The following is a 15,492-nucleotide window of genomic DNA, read 5'->3' as shown; positions in this document are numbered from 1 at the left end:
TGTGTTTTTAAGACAGAGTTTTGCTCTTGTTGCCCAGGCTGGAGTGCAATGGCGCGATCTTGGCTCACTGCAACCTCCGCCTCCCGGGTTCAAGCGATTCTCCTGCCTCAGCCTCCCGAGTAGCTGGGATTATAGGTACACACCACCACGCCTGGCTAATTTTTTTGTATTTTTAGTAGAGACGGGGTTTCACCATGTTGGCCAGGCTGGTCTTAAACTCCTGACCTCAGGTGATCCACCCGCCTCGGCCTCCCAAAGTGCTGGGATTACAGGTGTGAGCCACTGCGACTGGCCCAGATCTTTTTTAAAAGTGTTGTAAGAGACTCCTGAGGAAGGCACAGAGTTTATTTGTAAAGTAACTCTGTGAGAGCCACCGTGCCCTCTGTCCTTGCCTCTTGGGACTGACCAGGAGCTGTTCCTGTGTGTGAGAGTGGGAACCACCTCCTTGCAGCAGTGGCTTCCTTGTGCCCCATGTGCTGGTGTGGTTGCCATCACACAGACAGGAAGGGTGTTTGTGCGCTCTGATCAGTTGGAACCTCTGTCTCGTGTGGCTGAATTCCCGTTTTCCTTTACTCAATAAAAGCTACATCAGACTGATAAAAAAATAAAGATCAACACTGACTGTCCCTGGGTAGACAATTGAGGTAGTTTGGATAATTTAGTTCTTTCTTTATCCACTTTTATTGCTGATCCTCTAGTTTCAAAAATAAGTAAACTTAAAAATAAAACGAAAAAGGCCAGGTGTGGTAGCTCACGCCTGTGATCCCAGCACTTTGGGAGGCCGAGTGGGCAGATCACTTGAGATCAGGAGTTTGAGACCAGCCTGGCCAACATGGTGAAACCCTGTCTCTACTAAAAAATACACATATTGTCTACGGCCATACCACCCTGAACGCACCTGATCTCATCTGATCTCGGAAGCTAAGCAGGGTCAGGCCTGGTTAGTACCTGGATGGGAAAAATACACATATTTGGCTGGACATGGTGGCTCACGCCTGTAATCCCAGCACTTTGGGAGGCCAGGATGGGCAGATCAGAAGGTCAGGAGTTCGAGACCAGCCTGGCCAATATGGTGAAACCCCGTGTCTACTAAAAATACAAAAATTAGCCAGGCAGGTGGTGGGTGCCTGTAGTCCCAGCTACTCGGGAGGCTGAGGCAGGAGAATCGCTTGAACCCGGGAGGCGGAGGTTGCAGTGAGCTGAGATCGTGCCATTGCACTCCAGCCTGGGCAACAAGAGCTAAACTCTGTCTCAAAAAAAAAAATTAACCAGGCATTGTGGCACATGTCTATAATCCCAGCTTACTCAGGAGGCTGAGGCAGGAGAATCGCTTGAACCCAGGAGGCAGAGGTTGCAGTGAGCTGAGATGGCGCCACTGTACTGCAGCCTGGGTGACAGTGAGACTTCGACTCAAAAAAAAAACACAAAGAAACAAAAACAAGAACAACCAATTTAGTCGTAGTTATTTGGATAGTTCAGGCCCAAACAGGTCATTTGGCCTAAATTACATGGTTTCCTTTTCCCAGTTTAATTATTCTACCCTGCCTGGGTATAGATCCTATCTTAAAGTTGCTGGCACGGAAAGGCAAATGAGAGGTAAAATGACTCAATTCACTAAATAAATTCACCTTGGACTTTAACTCACTGCATTAGTCCGTTCTCATGCTGTTAATAAAGACGTACCCTAGACTGAGTAATCTATAAAGGAAAGTTTAATTGACTCACAGTTCCACAGGGCTGGGGAGGTCTCAGGAAACTTAAAATCATGGTGGAAGGGGGAGCAAACATTTCCTTCTTTACATGGCAGCAGAAAGGAGGAGGAGGAAGCCACTTATAAAATCATCAGATCTCATGAGAACTGACTTCCTATCATGAGAACAGGATGGGGGAAACCATCCCCAGGAGTCATTTATCTCCACCTGGTCCCTCACACACACGTGGTGATTATGGAAACTATAATTCAAGATGATATTTGGGTTGGAACACATCCAAACCGTATCAATCACTTTTCATTTAAAACTATGTTTATAAAGCCACCAAAGGGCACAAAAGTATTAATAATATATGTAACCCAAAGTAAGCTCTGGGTATTTACTTTCGCTTGAAGATTATGGTTTACACGTGTAAGCAATGCTGTAGAGATTATCAGACTATCAGAAGATGGAATCCTTATGCCAATCTTCCTCATTCATTCCTTGGGCAAGTCCCTTACTCTACATATATCTAAATTCTCCAATTTTTTTAAAAAAGATGATACATATCTAAATATTATATTTACTTTTGTCCATTGATTTAAAATTCAGAAAACAGAGCCAGATGCGGCAGCCATGGCTCCACGGGCTCCGATGCTCCCGCCTCCCCAGCGCTGGTGGCACACTCACACCAGCCTGGAGGAGCAGAGGATACTGCAAAGCATACAGATGAAGAGACGCATAGACCAGGTATGGGAGGAGGAGTGCAGAGCTTCCACGCCATACCTAGGTGCCACCCTCCAGGAACCTTCATGTGTTCAGCCATCCAGAAGCTTCCTGAACCCGTCCTTTTGTGTTTTTATGGAGGTTTCATTATGGAGACACGATTGACTAAATGATTGGCCACTGGTGATCAACTTAACCTTCAGTCCCCTCCCTGGACTGATCCTGCCTTGGTCTTTCTGGTGACCAGCCCCATCCTGAAGCTGCCTAGGGGCTGCCAGCCCTCCGTCAATCGTTCACAGGCAAAAAGGCATCACTGTGGAGATTCCAAGGATTTTAGTGTTCATTTCTGTGTCGGGCACAGTGCTAGTACTAGGTATTCACTGGTGATGAGGCAGATGGAGGTTACCAAACTTGTGGGCCGGAGCCTCACGTAACAGACATGGACTTCACTGTAGCCTGGTCATGGCTTCCGGCTTTTTGGATCTGAGGCTCCAAAGGAGGAAATGACCATGCAGGGATCTTGTTCCAGCTCAATTATGGAAAGTGAACCTTCACAGGGTGTGCACTTACCAAGGACAGGAAAGTTTCTGTCTTTGAAGGGCTTTGAATGTGTAACAAAGAAAAATGATGACTTTATCAGACAGTAGATGAAAAACATTGTGAACAATTACTCAGAGGCAGAAATCAAAGTTCGGAAAGCCACCTCCAATGACCCATGGGGCCCATCCAGCTCTCTGATGACTGAGATTGCGAACCTGACCTACAACATGGCGGCCTTCTCGGAGATCATGAGCATGGTGTGGAAGCGGCTCAATGACCATAGCAAGAACTGGCAGCATGTGTACAAGGAGCTGCTGCTGCTGGACTACCTCATCAAGACAGCTCCGAGTGTGTGGCCCAGGAGTGCCGTGAGAACATCTTTACCATCCAGACCCTGAAGGACTTCCAGTACATTGACCAAGATGACAAGGACCAGGGCATCAATGTGCATGAGAAGTCAAAGCAACTGATGGCCCTCCTCAAAGATGAGGAACGGCTGAAGGCTGAGAGAGGGCCCAGGCTCTCAAAACCAAAGAGCACATGGCCCAGGTTGCCACTGGCATGGGCAGCAACCAGATCACCTTTGGGCGAGGCTCCAGCCAGCCCAACCTCTCTACCAGCCACTTGGAGCAGGAGTATGGCAAGGCCGGGGGTCCCCAGGCTCCTACCATGGCTGTGAGTAATGGAAGTGCTTCTCACCCTTTGCCAGAGCAGCAGTAATGGGTGACAGGTGGGATGGGTGTCCCTGGGCTTAGGGAGCGGTGGCCCCCGCAGAGCTTGAATCTGTCCTCAGTACTGAGCCTTTGGCAGCCCAGGCAAATTGTCCTTGGTCTGGGTTGAGTTTTGGTTATGAAGGGACTTTTAGCCCCTTGGCTGCTCTGGTTCAGGGGTCTCTAAGGCCCTTTGCTGCTCTGTGGGGTCTCATTCTGTACATCTGGACAGAAGGTGGGCAGAGGCAGGTCTTGTCTGCTTCCTCCTCAGAGTGGGTCTGGCAGCAAAGGGTTGTCCTGCTGCACATCCAATGGGGAGTTGACTCTGGTAGACAGGAGGAAACAAATGCTCTTTCTTGGTAATCTTGTTTTTTTGTTTGTTTGTTTTTTGTTTTGAGACAGTCGCTCCCTTTTGCCTAAGCTGGAGTTCAGTGGCACAATCTTGGCTCACTGCAAACTCCGCCTCACGGGTTCAAATGGTTCTCCTGCCTCAGCCTTCTGAGTAGCTGGGATTATGGGCACCTGATGCCACACCCAGCTATTCTTCATATTTTTAGTAGAGATGGAGTTTCACCATGTTGGCTAGGCTGGTCTCGAACTCCTGACCTCATGATCTGCCTGCCTTGGCCTCCCAAAGTGCTGGGATTACAGATGTGAGCCACCACACCTGGCTGATAATCTTGTTTTTTTAATTTCAAATTAAATGTCTTTCCACTGACTGAAAAAAATTATAAATAAATAAAATTTTGAAAACAGTAAGAAGCATACTTTCTAAAAAGGTCTAAGGTTCTAATATTCTTCTCCTGTTCTTCAAACTCTGTGGTAAGTTAAGAAAACTTGGCAGGGTGTGGTAGCTCACACCTGTAATCCTAGCACCTTGGGAGGCCAAGACAGGTGGATCACCTGAGGTCTGGAGTTCGAGACCAGCCTGGCCAACGTGGTGAAACCTCGTTTCTACTAAAAATACAAACATTGGCTGGGTGTGGTGGCATGCACCTATAATCCCAGCCACTTGGGAGGCTGAGGCAGGAGAATAGCTTAACCCAGGAAGCAGAGGTTGCAGTGAATGGAGATTGCACCATTGCACTCCAACCTGGGCAACAAGGCAAAAACTCTGTCTCAAAAAAAAAAAGAAGACTTTTGCTTAATTCTTAGAACTCCAAGTAGACATCCTTGAATAATGATAGCTACCATTTACAGAGTGTTTACCTAAAGCCAAGCAACATCAAAGTGTTCTACATGTATTGATTCATTGAAACTTCACAACAGTTCTCAGAGGTAGATCTTATTATTCACAACTGAGGAAACAAAGGCACAAAATTAATTGACTTCCCTTGGAAATCCTATGTAGTAAGGGGTGGACATAGAATTTAAACAGTGTGGCTTGACTCCCTACTGTTACTTGTTTTTTTTTTTTGAGATAGGGTCTCACCCTGTCTTTCAGGCTGGAGTACAGTGGCACAGTCTCAGCTCACTGCAGCCTCGACATTCTGAGCTCACACGATCCTCCCACCTCAGCCTTCCAAGTAGCTGGGAGAACAGGCACACACCACCACTGCAGCTATTGTATTTTTTAGTAGAGACGGGGTTTCGCCATGTTGCCCAGGCTGGTCTCAAACTCAGGGGCTCAAGCAACCCATCCACCTCAGCCTTGCAGAGTATTGGGATTGCAAGTGTGAGCCATGGCACCTGGCCAACTCCATACTCGTATCTGTTATATACTATATCCCTTCTGTTGCCACAATGCTTCATACTGTCATAACTAGTATTTTGGCTGTATTCTCAATTAACACTTGTTAAGTGGGTCTGAATATAATTCTTAATATGTATTTGAGAAATAATAGAGTTGGCATCTTCAGAGAAAGACCTTAAGTTACAAGGCTTAATTTGTGGCCATTAATATATATCCATAGTGATATATAATGAGAATGCTGTCTCTTTGGACATAGTTGAAGAGAGCTAGCCAGCTTTTGTGTGCCCTGATAATCTGCCCTTCTCCTGTCCAAAAATACACACCTTCTTTAGCACATTCCTTGGTGTATGATTTTAAACTCCCTTTCCATTTTCCCCCTCTTCTATAAGAATATTTTGGGGCTGGGTGCAGAGGCTCACGCCTATAATCCCAGCACTTTGGAAGACCGAGGTGGGCGGATCATGAGGTCAGGAGTTCAAGACAAACCTGACCAACATGGTGAAACCCCGTCTCTACTAAAGAGAAAAATTAGCCAGTCATGGTGGCGAGCGCCTGTAATCCCAGCTACTTAGGAGGCTGAGGCAGGAGAATCGCTTGAACCTGGGAGGTGGAGGTTGCAGTGAGCCGAGATTGTGCCATTGCACTCCAGCTAGGGTGACAAGAGTGAAACTCTGTCTTGAAAAAAAAAAAAAGGCTATTAATTATTAATTTGAAAAATACTAAACATTTCTGCTTTAATTTGAGGAATCACTGGCACAAGACCTAAAACTACATTAACATAAAGTTTACTAGAATAAACCAGAATAAATATGTAAAATGCATCCTAGACCCTTCGTGCTTTTAAGCATTTGAATGAATGTCCTGACCAAACTCTCTTTGGACAATATTCTTCACCACAGAACTACTAACTCTAGCTTTCCAAACTACACAGTAGGCTAGAATGTGAGGTTGGGAACGTGATCTTTGCATTAGTTATTGCAGGAGTAAAATGCAGACAACATCACAGACACCCACTAAATTCACTGACCTTTAATGAAATTTGATACTCTGAATTTGGCAGTCAGCAAGCAAGTTTGGGGCTTCCAAGAATTCAAGAAAATATTAACATTTCTACAATGTTCTGTTTGGTCCCATAAAATGTGAAAGAATTTTGAAAAATATAAGATAGCATTGAGACATAAAGTAGTGTTATTACCATCATCAGAATCTATGTCTCCATTTTCAACATCAATGGATTGAAATCTGATTATACAATTCTCCTTTCATCCATCTAAGTATCCCTCTGGAAAGGGAAAGAGACTTGCTTTTTCCACAGTTTCCTTGCGTGCATCTTTGCACAATCTCAGCTGCTCTGCTGAAGGTTCTAACCACCACTTTCTGTGACACCTGCCAGTCCTCCCCCTCTCCTGCTGATCTGCATCCTCCTACTTCTCTCCTCCCTGCCTGCCCCGCCCCCCAACGTATGCATTGCCTGGATCCTGTGACCCTCATGCTCACCCCTCAGAGCAGTGCACCCATGAGTAATACACTCTAGAGGCACTCTGCCCATCCACTGGATGCGATATACATAGGATATGATCTCCACCCTACTTCTGAAAGTCAGAGAGCACTTCCCAGAATGATTCTCTGAAAACTGATAGCAGGTTTTCTTCCAGAAAATTGCAGGACAGGTTGAACTCAATCTATTTTTTAAAAAATACTCTTGAAGTTTCAATTTTTAAAAAGCTGAAAAGCTATATTTCTGGCTCTGTAAGTAATCCATATTTCCAAACTCTGTCCTTGAGGTCATGAGATATTTTACACTATTTATCCTTGGAAATACACATTAGAAATAGGAATGAGATCAGGCACAACTCTGCAATTAGTTAAGAGCAGTGAATAACAGGGTTTCAAAAAAATACCTAGGTTTATGTCAAATTATATAAGCTAAAGTTTTTCAAATGTATTGTAGAATTACAAATTGTGGCTTAAGTTTTCATCAGATTCTGAGTTTCACACTGACTAAAGATCAAGAAGGAACATAAAATCTAATATCCAAAATAGAAATAAAAGTTACATGCCAGGCGTGGTGCCTCACCCCTGTAATCCCAGCACTTTGGGAGGCTGAGGTGGGTGGATCACTTGAGGTCAGTTCAAGACCAGCCTGGCCAATATGGTGAAACCCTGTCTCTATTAAAAATACAAAAATTAGGCCGGGCGCAGTGGCTCACGCCTGTAATCCCAGCACTTTGGGAGGCCGAGGCGGGTGGATCACCTGAGGTTGGGAGTTCGAGACCAGCCTGACCAACATGGAGAAACCCCGTCTCTACTAAAAATACAAAATTAGCTGGGCCTGGTGGCACATGTCTGTAATCCCAGCTACTAGGGAGGCTGAGGCAGGAGAATTGCTTGAACCTGGGAGGCGGAGGTTGCGGTGAGCCGAGATCGTGCCATTGCACTCCAGCCTGGGCAACAAGAGTGAAACTCCGCCTCAAAAAAAAAAAAAAAAAAAAAAAAAACAAAAATTAGCCAGGTGTGGTGGTGGGTGCCTGTAGTCCCAGCTACTTGGAAGGCTGAGGTGGGAGAATCACCTGAACCCAGGAGGCAAAGGTTGCAGTGAGCCGAGATTGTGTCACTGCACTCCAGCCTGGGTGACAGAGTGAGACTCTGTCTCAAAAAAAAAAGTTACAATATTCCAGCAATGTGGTAGTCTAGTCTAAGCCTGTTTACTGGTGATAATCCAGAAGTCATTGAATACCAAAGCAAAGACCTAACCTAGATCTTCGATTGAGTTGAAACATGACTTCTCATGACTTCTAGCCTTTTTCTGGGTTTTACTTTCCATTGCGATATATAATGAGAATGCTGTCTCTTTGGACATAGTTGAAGAGAGCTAGTTAGCTTTTGTGTACCCTGATCATCTACCTTTCTCTTACACACCTTTTTTTGGGGGTGGGGGGATGGGGGTGACAGAGTCTCATTCTGTTGCCCAGGCTGGAATGCAGTGGTACGATCTCGGCTCTCGGAAACCTCCACCTCCTGGGTTCAAGCAATTCTCTGCCTCAGCCTCCCACATAGCTGGGATTACAGGCACCTGCCACTATGCCCGGCTAATTTTTGTATTTCTAGTACAGATGAGGTTTTACTATCTTGGCCAGGCTGGTCTTGAACTCCTGACGTCATGATCCACCCACCTTGGCCTCTCAAGGTGCTGGGATTACAGGGATAAGCCACCATGCCTGGCCCAAAATGAACACCTTCTTTAGCACATGCCTTTATGTATGATTTTAAACTCCCTCTCCATTTTCCTCTTTTCTATAAGAATATTTTTATTTGCCTGTGTTGCCCTAAAAATGCAATGCTTAGAATTGAACATGCAGTTCCAGATGAGATCTGACCAGTATGAAGTACAATGCAACTGTTCTCTACCATCTTGACAGTGTACTTCTTATATGTCATTTAACAAACAGAAAGTTAAAGAAACAAAGTTTTACAGCTATTGGAATGTATGTAGCTAGCAATCCAAAAGTATTTCTGAATGTTAAATGAGAAGCCAGGCTGGGAATGGTGGCTCATGCCTGTAATCCCAGCACTTTAGGAGGCCAGTGTGGGAGAATCACATGAGCCCAGGAATCAAGACCCCCTTCTCTACAAAAAAATTAAAAATTAGCCAGGCATGGTGGCATGCACCTGTGGTTCCAGCTACTCAGGAGGCTGAAGTGGGAGGAGTGCTTGAGCCCAGGAAGTCGAGGCTGCAGTGAGGTATAATCATGCTACTGCACTCTAGCCTGGCCAACAGAATGAGACCAAAAGAAAGAATAAAAAGAGACACCAGGTGCAGTGGCTCATGCCTGTAATACCAGCACTTTGGGAGGCGGAGGCCAATCATGAAGTCAAGAGATCTAGACCATGCTAGCCAACATGGTGAAACCAAACCCCATCTCCACCAAAAATACAAAAATATGAGCTGGGTGAGGTGGCGGATGCCTGTAGTCCTACATACTCAGGAGGCTGAGGCAGGAGAATTGCTTCAACCCAGGAAGTGGAGGTTGCAGTGAGCCGAGATCATGCCACTACCCTCCAGCCTGGCAACAGAGTGAGACTCCGTCTCAAAAAAAAAAAAAAAAAGTAAAAAAAAAAATAAAAAGAAAAATCTAACCAAACAAAACATGCTGGCTTTTCTATTTTATTTATGTATTGAGATAGAGTCTCATTCTGTCGCCCAGGTTAGACTGCAGTGGCACAATCTTGGCTCACTGCAACCTCTGCCTCCCAGGTTCAAGCGATTCTCCTGCCTCAGCCTCCCAAGTAGTTGGGACTACAGGCACTTGCTGCCACATGCGGTTAATGTTTGTATTTTTAGTAGAGACGGGGTTTCACCATATTGGCCAGGCTGGTATCAAACTCCTAACCTTGTGATGCGCCCGCCTCAGCCTCCCAAAGTGCTGGGATTCCAGGTGTGAGCTATCATGCCTGGCCTGTTTTTGTTTTTAAGAAAACTTGCAGAACAAGGCCAGGCACTGTGGCTCACACCTGGAATCCCAGTGCTTTGGAAAGCTGAGAGAAGAGGATCACTTGAGGCCAGGAGTCCGCCAGCAGGATGGGCAACATAGTGAGACCCTGTCTCTGCAAAATAAATAAATTAATTTAAATTAACCAGTTGTGATGGCTTGCACCTATAGTCCTAGCTACTCAGGAGACTGAGATGGGAGGTTTCTTGGGCCCAGGAGTTCGAGGCTGGAATGAGCTATAATGTGCCATGATACCACAGCCTGGGTGATCAAATAAGACATTATCTCTGAAACAAACAAGCTGGGCTTGGTGGCTTACACCTGTAATCCCAGCACTTTGGGAGGCCGAGGTGGGGAGATCACTTGAGGTCAGGAGTTCAAGACCAGCCTTGCCATCATTATGAAACCCCTTCTCTACTAAAAATACAAAAATTCGCTGGACACGGTGGCACATGCCTGTAATCCCAGCTACTCGGTGTTGGAAATAAGAGTTTGGAGTCACAAAGAAAATGAACGTTCAAATAAAGAATTTCTCAGCAAGACAAATTTGCTTCTTCAGAAGGGTGTTGCTTATTCTTTTGGTCACTGCAAGAGCACACCAAACAAAGGAGGGAATGGGTTTTTATCCCTAACACAGTCAGGCCCTACTACTGTGTCCAGTCCCCATTGGCTGGGGTCGGACTGCACAACATGAGCTGATCCTCATTGGCTACTTCAAAATGGAGCAGGGGTGGGAGCTACAGCAGTGGGAAGAGCAGTTTCAGAACTAAGGACGCCAAATAAGGAACAGATGTGGGTTACAGATTGGGAATGACTGGAAATTTTTTACCATAACTAGGGGCAAGGAGGCAAGGAAGTTAGGCTTTGAAAATAGAGGACGACAGGTCTTTGAAGAGGAACTCACTGTTTCTAACAACTTCCCCCTTTTGATTTTCATAATTCTTCCTCTTCAAACTTTTTAGCATGTCTTGACTCTGCTGTTTTGCTTGGTTTTCTGAAAGTAGTTTATCTGAGTAAGGTGGGGGAGAATTAAAGGTTTTGGTGAGAGCTGTTTCTATAAGTCTCTGCACTAATCCATGAGTATGGGGCATGATGCAGCATCCAAGAATAAGTACACCTATAACAATTGCAAGAGGTAAGACCTTATAATGCCTTTGTAATTGTTCCATTGGGGGCTGTGTTATTAGGGATGGAATAAGGACAGGACAGACTGGTTGGTAAGCTCTTGGAAGGGCTTAAGATCACTGCATCCCATTAGGTCTCCAAGGAATGCTAAGTTTTCTTCCTGTCGTGAGGGACACGAGGTAAAACTGGCCTCAGGAGATGGAGGCTGGATGGCCCTCGGGGGCTGACCCACAGAGTGTCAGACTTCATGCAAGAGCAGAGAAAGAGAGATCAGCAGAATTCATTACCCCAGGCTGTGGGGTCTTGGAAGAGAGCTACCATACAGCTCATGCCCTGTCGGGTGGAAGACCATCCAAGTGGTCATTGGGTATGGAAGGGGTAAAGGAGGTATAGAAGGGTTAAATTTTTATTAGCTTTAGTTTGGTAGGACTCTGCTCCAGAACAACGGCCCATGACTCTGGAGGTGGCAACGCCTTGTTGACTCGGGTATCATGAGTCCATCCTCTTTCTGCTGTTTGGACTGTAGTCTCGGTGGTTAGAAGCACTAGGTAGGGTTCCAAGCTGGTTCGAGTTTTCCTTCTTTCCAACTTTTGATGAGGATGTAACCCCCAGGCTGATGCTGGTGTACTGGGAACTCTAGGTGTGGTGCCTGTGCTAAAAGACCTTTAGTTTTGAGAGAAGAGAAAGTGGAAGATAGACCAAGTATATAATTTCTGAGAATGCAATCTTTTGTTTCAAACGTAGGAATGTCAGTGGAGTATAAATAGGGCAACCCACATAGCATCTCATAAGGAGATAAACCAACATCTTTCTGAGGGGCAGTTCAGATTCTTAACAAGGCAATAGGAAGGCATCTAGTTCATGGCAACTGAGTCTCTAAGACTAATTTGGTTAAGTGACTCTTCATTTTCTCCACTTTTCCCAATGAAAGTGGGTGCCAGGGAGTATGGTATTCCCATGTTATGTCTAGTGCTTGGGTTAATTTCTTAATGACATGCACAGTGAAATGAGTCCCATTATCTGAATATTTTCTATTAGTCCATACTTGTGTATAATATTTTCAATCAATGTTTTGACTACATTATTAAGTTGCACTTGAAAAGGAAATAGCTTCCACCCAGTGAGTAAGGTGATCTATTATCACTAATAAGTACTGTAGGCGACTGATTGTGGGCATTTCTGTGTATTCAACTTGGACACTTTGGAATGGTCTTAATCCTGGACTTCTTTGCCCAAGGGGTGGTTTTCTCAGGGTCTGCCTATTAGTCTTTTTGCATATTAGGCAACTATCTGTAACTTGTCTTGCCAGAGTATGAATTCCTATACATCCATAAACTGAGAACTGCATCACACATAGCTTGAGGTCCCGTTTTGATGCAGGTAAGACAAGACTTCTCTCATGAGGGGTTTGGATAACATTTCGGAATTGGTCTGGTAGCACCCAATTCCCTTCTGAATTTTCTTTGGCCCCTATTTTCATTAATTTCTCCCTTTCAGTGGAAGAGAAGATGGGGACTGGTCGGGGGAGGAAGACAAGGGATTAGGTGAAAAACGGGTGTTTCAGAGGAAATGGCAGCTTGTTTGGCTATTTGATCTGCAAGGTTATTCCCTTGACTTTCTTTTGAAAGACCTTTTTGGTGTCCTGGGATATGAACAACAGCTGTCTCTTCTGGCAGCTGGAGGTTATCTAATACTTGAGTGATTAATTCCTCGTGGACAAGGTCTTTGCCTTTGCTATTAGTGAGACCTCGTTCAGTCCAAATTTTCCACCGGTGTGAGCTACCCGCCTCCAAGGCATACTTGGAATCAGTATCAATAGTCCCTTCCTGGTTTTGTAAGTGTTTCAAACCCCGATTTAATGCAAACAATTCACAAGTTTGGATGGACCAATTATTAGCCGATCTTCCTGACTATATTTCTGCGAGAGCTTCCCCATCAACTACTGAATACCCATGATGTCTTTTTCCTTCAATTACCCAGGAAGAGCCATCTATAAATAAATGCTGTCCTGTTTTGAAAGGGGTCTCTCTTAAATTGGACCTGACTTTTGTGTGATAATTAAATCTAAACACTGATGCTCAGGTCCTTCTAGATTTGGATTCCCTGTTAGAAAACCTGCTGGGTTAAGTGAATTATCAGTGGTTAGTGTTAAACCATCTCTTTCTAATAGGATAGCTTCATACTCTAAAATCCTTGAGTCATTGAGCCACCTTCCCGCTTTCTGGTTTAAAATAGCTCTAACTTGATGGGGTGTGCTTACAACCAAAATTCCCCCAAAAATTAGCTTTCTGTTTTCTTCAGTTAACAAAGCAGTGGCTGCAATAGATTGAACACATTCAGGCCATCCACAGGTTACAAGGTCTAAAACTTTTGACAGAAAAGCTACAGGTTGCCGGTGGCCCCCATGTTCTTGGGTAAGTACCCCTAAAGCTACCCCCTTGTTTACATTAATGAAGAGGTGAAATGGCTTTTCTAGGAGTTCCTGCTTAGTTTTAGGCAAAGGTAAGGATACAATTCCTTCAACTCACTCAGGTCCTATCCTTCGTTTGCCCTTACTTATTACATGCCCTAAGTATTTAACTTCAGGCTCTACAAATTGGAGCTTTCCCTTTGAAACCTGTAAGCCTTTTTCTCTGAAATGGTTAAGGAGGCCAATGGAGAGTAATTTTGGTGGGCCTTATCCTTTGGAGCCCCCTGCTGGAAGGTGGATAATATAATACTTGCTTTTTGTTTTTGCTTACATATACTTCCTGAGCTTCTCTAAGGAGTTCATTGATGGGATGGTCTTTTTAATTCTCTTTTGTCTTTAGCATTCCCTGCCTGAGGGGAATCTTCATATTTTCCCAGTGAGCTCCATTGTTATTGTCCTTTCGGTGGTCTTAGGTGGGGAATTTTTGGTCCGCGGTGGGAACGTTTTGACCAGGAGGGTGTTCATGTTCCCAAATTACCATAGCAGCTCTATGGATTATGTTCCTTTCTTCCCCTGAAAAGAGGATGCCCATGATGGAATTAATTCAGCCCAAGTATATAATTAGGGTGCTAAAAATTGGTCAATTTTATCTGCCACTCCACAAGGGTCATCTAACAGTGGCTTGACTTTTTTTCTTTTTTTTCTTTTTCTGTTTTTTTTTTTTGCAAATTTTGAACTTCTGAGCTGGTTAAGGGGACATTCACAAAGTCAATGGCTCTCCCTCCTATGGGCACCTCTCTTAAGGGGAAGAGTGTTGGAACCGATTCCCTAGAGGTAGAGGGGAAAGGGAAGTTCTGAATATCCTTTTTACATTGCTCTACCTCATGTTGAAGTCCTTTTAGGGAAGGGTACTTAGGAGCAGACTCCTGGAACAATAATTTCCAAGAGTCAGGGTTGTAAGGAGGAGGAACAAAGTCAGTAAGGGAAGGATCTGGGGCAAGATCTGGGGCAGCAGTGGCTGTCTGAAGGGAAGGGAGGTTAGGATCGGGGTATTAAGCAGGGGAAGGTGGTCTAGGGGATCCCATACTCCGGTGGACTGTTTGGGGGTAGGGACCCTGTTCTTTTCCAAGGAGTTGGTTTCTGACTTACTTCCTATAGCTTTTAGGGGATAAAGGAGACTTGGGATATTTCCCATCCTGGAGGTTTGACCTAAGGCCCAATCCCTTGTCCTAGAGATTTCTTACCTTTCCTTTCTCTAAAGGCTCAACCCCCCCTTACTGGAGATTTCTTGCCTTTTCTTTCTCTAAAGGCTCAGCGCCCCCTTACTGGTTATTTCTTGCCTTTCCTTTCTCTAAAGTCTCAACCCCCCTTACTGGAGATTTCTTGCCTTTTCTTTCTCTAAAGGCTTAACCCCCCCACTTACTGGAGATTTCTTGCCTTTATCCCGATATACTTTGTGATATACCAAGGATATACTTTGTCACCCCCACATTTCTTACCTTGGTCTGTGCACAGAGTTACCTGGTTTCTGCAGTATGTGAGGGTCCTTTCCACCCACGTTGCTGAGTGTCCAGGTTTATTCGTCACACCTGGTAGGGCCTGATTCCTTACTCTGAGGCCACTACAAGGCAGTGGGGTGCTTCTCCTCATGAGAGGGGACTGAAGACCCTTTCCTGGAGGAGAATGGAATCCCAGATGAGCCCAGGAAATAAGAGCTCAGAGTTACAAAGAAAACAAGCACTCAAATAAAGGATTTCTCAGCAAGGCAAATTTACCTCTGCAGAAGCATGTTGCTCATTCTTCTGGTCACTGCAAGAGCACACCAAACAAAGAAGGAAATGGGTTTTTATCCCTAACACAGTCAGTCCCTACTACTGTGTCCAGTCCCCATTGGCTGAGGTCAGACCACACAACCTAAGCTGATTCCAATTGGCTGCTTCAAAATGGAGCAGGGGTGGGAGCTACAGCAGAGGGAAGAGCAGTTTCGGAACTAAGGGCATCAAATAAGGAACAGATGTGGGTTGTTACGGATTGGGAACCGTTGTGGATTACAGATTGGGAATGGATGTGGATTACAGATTGGGAACAGGTGGAAATTGTTTACCAT

General features: G+C 45.0%; 1 pseudogene; it reads left to right on the top strand.

Annotated features, from left to right (window-relative positions):
• Window positions 1–2,920: 2,920 nt before the first annotated feature.
• LOC105513009 lies at window positions 2,921–3,640 on the top strand (annotated as a pseudogene).
• Window positions 3,641–15,492: the final 11,852 nt, after the last annotated feature.

Source organism: Colobus angolensis, unplaced genomic scaffold (assembly GCF_000951035.1).
Source record: "Colobus angolensis palliatus isolate OR3802 unplaced genomic scaffold, Cang.pa_1.0 Scaffold220, whole genome shotgun sequence".
NCBI classification, from domain to species: domain Eukaryota; kingdom Metazoa; phylum Chordata; class Mammalia; order Primates; family Cercopithecidae; genus Colobus; species Colobus angolensis.
The sequence above is the reverse complement of the archived record's forward strand: the minus strand, read 5'-3'. Positions and strand labels throughout refer to the sequence as shown.